This window comes from Pinus tabuliformis, chromosome 9, assembly GCF_031772625.1.
Source record: "Pinus tabuliformis cultivar Carrire ecotype Pingquan chromosome 9, CPIR1, whole genome shotgun sequence".
Taxonomy (NCBI): Eukaryota; Viridiplantae; Streptophyta; class Pinopsida; order Pinales; family Pinaceae; genus Pinus; species Pinus tabuliformis.
Genome location: NC_142307.1, coordinates 915,797,957 through 915,805,331, shown reverse-complemented (window position 1 = coordinate 915,805,331; position 7,375 = coordinate 915,797,957). Strand labels below are relative to the sequence as shown.

Genomic DNA, 7,375 nt, shown 5'->3' with positions numbered 1-7,375 from the left:
GGATGGGCCATAGTAATAAATAAGGTGGTTAACCCATATCATGTAAGGGACCACAAGTAGTTAATAATAATGTAATGGGCCCATTGTATTAGTTGATGGTATGAGGGAACCATGGTAATGACCCATGGTATTGTATGTATGAGGCCTATATAGAGGCTAGAGACTCCACATGGAGATAGAGAAGGACTATTGTATGAACATGCATATGGCTTGTGGAGTGTTCTCCTTCCTTAAGGAGCGAATGTATGGTGTTGCCCTACCTTAAGTGTTTGATTAATAAAGAAGAATTTATATCTATTTTGATCTTGTTATTATTGGGTATATTTGTTATTTCTCATATAGTGTTTGGATCAGATCTACAACAATTGGTATCAGAGCTCTTTCTTGTGCACAAAAGTGGAGATTTTTTTTATTTTTTGCAGGGTTCGGGGGCGGCGACTTTGCAGGTCAGATCTATACATTTTGGTGCAAGGTCTGTAAAATATAATTACAGATCTGGATTCTTTATGCAAAAATAGTCAAATTAAAAAAAAAATCAGTTGAATCAGAGTCCGGATGAAGGAGATATCACTGATCTAAAAATCAGTGGGGTTGCAGACAATTTTCAGGGCAGCGATTTTGCGGCACAGATCTAGACGTCCTGGTACAAGATCTGCAAACTCTAACTGCAGATCTGGATTCTTTGGGAAAAAATACCCAATTTCAAAAACAAAATCAGTCGAATCGGAGTCCGGATGAGGGAGATATCGCTGATTTAAAATCAGCTCTTTTTGCAGAAATTTTGGTGACGACGGGAGAGTAGCAGTACAGATCTGAAATTTCAGGTGCTTGGATCAAGATTTCTACCACATGGGAAGATGCAGAATGATTGTTCCATTTCTAAAAACAGGTTATAATATAGATTCTGAGTAATATTGACGAAACTGTGACAATTTCAAATTTTCGCCAAAGTAAGTGAATTTTTTTTTTCAAATCCTCTTCATGGAAAATTTTACTGGAAAAGGTGATAGCCCTACTATTGAAGAATTCATACAAAACCTAAAGAAAATATTTGAGGAGAGATGGAAGTTTATGGTACCACTTTTTTTGAAAGAAGAGGCCACCATATGGTGGAACTCACTGGGCCATATAGCCTTGTCCAAATTCTCGAATGAAGAAATGGAAAAACTCCTTATGGACAAATGGTCTCAGACTAGAAAACAAGATAAGGGGAAACATGTGGGGTTATTTCCTACTGGTATATCTTTATTGCAGGTTCATGGATTGATTCAAAAAGAGAAAATCATTGTTTCTATAGATCCTAGTTGCAAGCATAATTTCATCAATGTTAATTTGGCAAACAAATTGCAAGTTCCAGCTAAACAAATTAAAAATACACAGGTTGATGATGAGGATGTTCAAATTTATAAGGATTTGAAGCTTTCTATAGATAAGTATGTGTTGCATGGTGATTTTTATACTTCAGAGATGGATAATATGGATGTTGTTTTGGGATATCCTTGGATGGAATCTGTGGGTACTCTCAATATTAATGTGCAGAAAAAATTTCTAAAGCTATGGTATAAAAAGAAGAAAATTACATTACAGGATATTTCCATTAATAAGCAAGTAGAGTCCAAGGAGGTTGACGCAGAAAATGTTCCAGGGACTGACACATCTGATGAGGGTTCAATGGGTGAAGTCATATTGGAAAAGAAGACACTACAACAGGCACCACAGCAGGGTGAATTAAAAAAAAAGACATCGTGGGTTAAAACTTCAACATATCATCACCCACATCACCCCGCAAGACAACCATCAAGATGGAAACCAAGTAGTCACATGACGGATAGCGAGGAGAGAGGATCCACCCACTACACATCAACACAGAAGAGCTGCCACGATCAACTTCCATCTCAAGCGAGCGAGGCACCAGCGAGATCGACGGTTCACCTTTCTCTTGGATGGCTAGATGCACGTGGATGGTAACAGTGGACTACTCTTTTGAGTAGATCTTATTATTTGTGTTATTCCCATGTTTCGGGGACGAAACATGCTTAGGGGGGTGGAATGTTATATACCTAGGGGGAATAATATGGGGTACCAAGGGAGGTACCGAAGGTAATAATGTAATAATGGGATGGGCCATAGTAATAAATAAGGTGGTTAACCCATATCATGTAAGGGACCACAAGTATTTAATAATAATGTAATGGGCCCATGGTATTAGTTGATGGTATGAGGGAACCATGGTAATGACCCATGGTATTGTATGTATGAGGCCTATATAGAGGCTAGAGACTCCACATGGAGATAGAGAATGATTATTGTATGAACAGGCATATGGCTTGTGGAGTGTTCTCCTTCCTTAAGGAGTGAATGTATGGTGTTGCCCTACCTTAAGGGTTTGATTAATAAAGAAGAATTTCTCTCTATTTTGATCTTGTTATTACTGGGTATATTTGTTATTTCTCATATAGTGTTTGGATCAGATCTACAACACTCTCTCACTTCTAAATTTCATGAATGTGAATCATAGTTTATCTCGCAAATTGAACATGCTATGAGTACTCTAAAATATTTTAAACAACAACTTGTCATTATAGAGGAATAATACAATTAGATGAAGAATCCAATTGAGATTTGCATAAAAATGTATAGTCTGAGGCTTCTAATCGGTGATTGTTTAGTGAAGAACATAAATGAGAGAATACAATTATTGAAATTGTAGAAATTGGAAAGAAAGAGTAAGTACACACTGCCATATTTGTGAGAGAAGTCACAAGAAGTCATACTTTCCATTTGTTTATATTTTATAAAGTTATTAATATCTTAAATATATTTTATAAAATATTATAGTACCAATAAAAAAAATATAATTTTTACTAATACACATATATATAGTTTATATATATGTTTCTTCCAATCTATGTGAAGAACTTGAAATTTGAAGATGCTATGCAAGCTTTAATATTGGTATTTACTATGATGTAACTATTTTGATAATATAAATTAATTTATTCATGTTATTTAAAAATAAAAATAAAAATAATTAGTATCGTAAAAGAAAAGCATAATGTTAAAAAATATTAAAACTCATTAAAATTAAGACTATTTTTCTAAAATCTTAAAGCATCATTTAACCTCTTCTAAGATAAAAGTAGTGAACATTTATATTGAAATTTTCTTCTCCTAAGTTGAAAACAATAAACATTTATATTGAAGTTTTATATTATATATTAAGATCAAAATGTTTTGCTATTTAAAACAAATTTTTGAATCTTATTTCATTATAATTTTCAATTTATAAAATTATATAGAAATAAAATTTTATTTATTACTAAATTATTTTTATTTCCATCTTATTAATATATATAAAATAAAAATTATAACTAAAAAAGATTATTATCTTTTCTTTTATTTAAAAAAAAAAAAACCACACGATTATAATTAACGATTTTGATAAGTGAATCTAATATTTGATGAGTCCACCATTACATAAGTCCAAGACCAAATTTTGCTGGTCTTAGAAGAAGCCATATAAACATGGGTATTTATGAACGCGTGTAATGAGTATAGGTCATCCAAAATAAGATAGGGCTACGCCCTTCGGAAGTATATTTTTTTCTAAGACCAATTTTTTCTGTTCTTAGAAGCCACATAAACATGGTTTTTTTTTAATGAACGCATGTAATGAGTATAGGTCATCCAAAATAAGATAGGGCTCGGCCCTTCGGAAGTATGTATTTTTTTTTCTATGAGTACAAATGGTTGTGTCAAAATCCGTTATACTAAGTTTATGGGTACAAATGGTTGTGTCAAAATCCGTTATACTACTAACTTTATATATAGTTTAGAGGGTTAATTTAGTTGGGGTTGTTAGACTTTGTGATTGAGCTAGTAGGAAATGATTTTTTTTAAGGATAAATTTATCTAATATAATTATTCTATAAGACGGTTAACTTACCTATATAATTACATATATAATTTAAGTGATGAGTTACATATCCTTAATAAATAATATATACTAACCTCCGTATATAATTTAAGTGATGAGTTACATGCTTTTAGTAAATAATATATTTTAATGAGTGATTTTTTTTATAATTTTTTAATTCATAAATATTAATAAAAAAATTCAATTTATTATATATATAGGTTTGATCCACAAGATTTGAATGGTTTACTTAATATTTTATAATATGGAGTTGTTAATTAAACTATTTCATTAACTAATTAAAAATTAAATTACTATTAATAATAAATAATTATTAAAGATGATTTGAATTTTGATAAAGAAAATAATAATCTTTTATTTAATTATTCAAAATCATTTTAATTGGGAATACATATAATAATAATTTTTTATATTACAAAAGTGTATTTTAATTATTAATAATAGAAAAATTTAAATTTATAAAAAAATTATTAAAAATAAGTCAATTAGATTTATCTAGAATGGTAGGGAGGAAATTGAGATATTTCTCACTTAGATTCGTTTCTTGACAATGACATAATAAATTTTGATTTAACAAATTGAGATAGATATATATATATATATATATAATAAATAATATTGTTTCTAGTCTTATAAAACATTTTCTTTGAATGACACATTTTTGAAATTTTGTATCATTAAATATAACAAATAAATAAATTTGTCTTTTTTTTTCTCATTGAGAATAGATCTTTATGGAACTTTATTTCCATGAAAATAAATTCAAAGATAATAACTTTTATATGTCCTGAGGAAGAAATTCCTTGAAGTGATAGAAGGTTTGAAGATTGGGATAAAATTTTTGAAGATGATATAAGGATACTATTGGACACCTAATCCTCTAAGGGTTGGTGTGGAAGCTGAATAGTCTAAAGAAGTCCAAGAAACCTTGGAATATGAAACCAAAGGTCATATGAATGTACTATAAATGTATATCATTTGTTGATAATAGATACACTGTCATGCTAACATTAATACTAAATGTATATAATTTGTTGATAATAAATACACTCTCATGCTAACATTAATACTTTGTCTCTGTCATCTATCTGTTTGACATGGTATAGAGCGAGTTCCTTCCTACCCTGCTCAAATTTGAATCGCTAGTTTTATGGTGTAGTGATTTTCGGTGTTTCTCTATTTTGTGCATAATTGTCTCTCCGTCAGCAACTTCCTTGCGCTGTCTACAGTATTGAAATAGAAAAAAAATAGCGTTAGTCTTTTGCATGATTTAATGATTCTCTATCCCCTTGATTCCCTCCCAACGTTGTTGCATGCAGTATTGACAAAATAAAAGGAAACGATCCCAGTGTTGGTTCATTCCTGTTCAAGTCACCTACTCCGACCACTGAAGTTCTATCAATTTTGAAGTTCAGGTGTAGTGGTATTTCTAGTATGTACGGTGGTAAAAAATCCCATACGGAGAATCCCCTGTAATCGTTAATGTTGAATGGATACGAACAGTCATACTGCGTTCTCCCTCATAGCCAGTTTTAACACCCACGCTATCGAGCTTATCCATGGCAAGAGCAAAGTCCCGAAAGAAAGCATTTTGGTCGGAAGCATATGTTTCTACAAGGCCCCTGGTCCGAGCATCGGTGTACAGGATCTGATCAGAGGCCAACAAGCCCAAACCCTTTGGCAGATTCTGATATAAAACATTATCGAAATTCCTGGGAGAAAGGACATCATTGAAGGCGACCATGTCGGGATTGAGGTTCTACTAGGGCCAGATGTTTTCCAGTCCTGCAGCGTAGTGAGGATCGATGGTGGAATCCTTGGGTTCTTTGTAGATCCTCCCCATCAACTCATTACAGTGCGAGAAGCCCATGGTGTGAGCTCGCAAGAGCGTTGTCATTTCTGACTGATTGAAGCCCTTGTATTCGAACAAGGAATTTAACTCATCCACGCTCATCATTGCTTCTGGGAGATTGCCTACAACTCGAGAGGCTTCTGAGACAAGCCCATCTTTGCACCCCTTCTTGACCTGGTACTTTGGCCCCCCTACCAGAGTAATGAGATCTCTTATTGCAATTGTGAGAATGTCTACACATGAGATGACACCAAGGCACTGAGCATCGACCACGGTCTTTTCTCGGACTGAATCCGTCGTTGGGAAACGATAGGTTGCTGTCTGCATCCCGCTCTGCCTTGCGACCAACACCTATCGACGACACCAACAACGATGCACCGGATCCCACCACGCATGGTGGCTCGCTTCAATCACCATCACACAATTGCTGATATACGAGCATTCATTGATGCTGCAAGAAGCTTGGCATTAGGCCATTTTCGTATGGAGTGGCTGTGAAGATTGTATACGACGATGGATCAGTATTTGATCCTGAGGGTCTTGATCTCATAGAGGATGATTTGATAAAGAAATTTGTTGCTGGTATTTCTACCATGATAGCCCTTTCTCTCGAGAGAAGTTTTAGCCTCTCCACATACAGCCCCTTCTTCTCTAGTATGCTCAAACCTGTCATTACTATGCACACCTTTCCATAATGCATACCCACAACAACTTGTAATGCATAGTGGTGCTTTATTTGCCTTATTCCTCTCACAATTAGATTTGGAAGTTGATATTCGATCTATGTAATCTAGATGTTGAATATGCATATACCCTGAAATTTATCTCCACAAATCCCTCAACTGCTTTCCGGGATGATGAATTTGAAAGGTTCGATGCTAGACTTGTAGCCAACTTTGTAGATAAACCATTTCTCTTTCATATACTAAAATGGCACTAAGCCAAGTACAGGAAGTTCCTCCACGACCTCCAGTTGCATATTTGTGAGTGTATTGACATTGTAACACGACCTCCAGTTGTATATTTGTGAGTGTATTGACATTGTAAGCCTCACCACTGGCATGGAAACTAAGCTCAAGTAGAAAAGAAATTAAATCTATGGCATCAATTCCTCTATCCTCAACTGTTGAGTTGTACTCTGTAATGATCTTCCAGAGTTGAGAACTTGTTTCCATCAGAAAAAACTGGAAACCATTCTTTGTTAACCAGGTTCAGGAGTGTTTTCTTGAAAGCCATAGCTGACTAGTTGCAAAAGAAAATTATCCCATTGTCTTAGAGCATATTTCTCTAGTTCTTCCGCAGTTGGAAGTCTAACAACAACATTTGGAGGCATCGGTTCTCTAGGAGGAGCTCCCCCATTCACGAACTTTGAAATTTATAGTTCTTTTCGAAAATAATGCGTGGCAAGAAATAGATAGCTTTCAATCCTAATACAGAGACACAACTAGAGACATTACATCTAGAAAATAAAATTTCATCTTGTTTATTATGATGGTTCCATTTTGATGATCTTATTGTCAAAGATCATTGGTGGGGGCCATGGGGAAGAACAAACTTTCTTTTAGATCCATGCATCTTTTGGAAGC

The 7,375-nt window shown here is 33.9% G+C and overlaps 1 pseudogene; it reads right to left on the bottom strand.

Annotated features, from left to right (window-relative positions):
* Nucleotides 1–5,366: 5,366 nt before the first annotated feature.
* On the bottom strand, nucleotides 5,367–6,462 carry LOC149151727 (peroxidase 65 pseudogene; annotated as a pseudogene).
* Between the last annotated feature and the right edge of the window lie 913 nt (nucleotides 6,463–7,375).